Here is a 678-nt window from a genome sequence, read left to right on the forward strand (position 1 = left end):
ATCTCAGCACTTGGGAGGCAGAGGCAGGCAGATCTCTGTGACTTCGGGGCTATCCTAGTCTACATAGCGACTTTCAGGCCAGCTGGGGCTACAGGGTGACCCTGTCTCAAAAATACCAAAAAAAAGTAAAACAAAATTCTACATTTCTATAAAGCTTGATAAAAATTAATATTTCAAACTGTACGGTCACCAGAAGTGCGCATTATCGAAAATGCACACTTCACTTGACATCTCCAGCACCTTCGGCATTCTGTGCTTGATCTGTTTTGGCATCTCCATTTTCCTCAGGATTACTCCTGTCCTTGCCAACATTAGCTTTCCCCTTTTTCCCTTTGGGCACCTTCTCTCCCTCCTTTGCAGGGACCTTATTAGACTTGAGCTCTGCTTTGGAGGGGCTGGTTTAGCAAATAGCCTTGCAGCTATTCTCTGTGCTCAGCCTTCACTTTGGCTTTGTCTCCTTTAGCATCCCCTTCATCCTTTCTTTGGGGCATGGCAGTGCCAGGGGGTTCATGGACGCTGATCACGGGGATGCAGTAGCACGTGGCTTTCGTTGGTCCAGGGGTCATTCTTGCTTCTTCTTCCCACTGCTCAAAACAATGCAAATTTCAATCCATCATTTTCTTTTTTTGTTTTATTATTTTTATTTTATGTGTATGAGTGTATTGTCTGCATGTATGT

At 44.5% G+C, this 678-nt stretch overlaps 1 pseudogene; it reads right to left on the reverse strand.

The window, feature by feature from the left end:
- Positions 1–220: 220 nt before the first annotated feature.
- Positions 221–491, reverse strand: LOC103728452 (annotated as a pseudogene).
- Between the last annotated feature and the right edge of the window lie 187 nt (positions 492–678).

Source organism: Nannospalax galili, unplaced genomic scaffold (assembly GCF_000622305.1).
Source record: "Nannospalax galili isolate Female #2095 unplaced genomic scaffold, S.galili_v1.0 C49187389, whole genome shotgun sequence".
NCBI classification, from domain to species: domain Eukaryota; kingdom Metazoa; phylum Chordata; class Mammalia; order Rodentia; family Spalacidae; genus Nannospalax; species Nannospalax galili.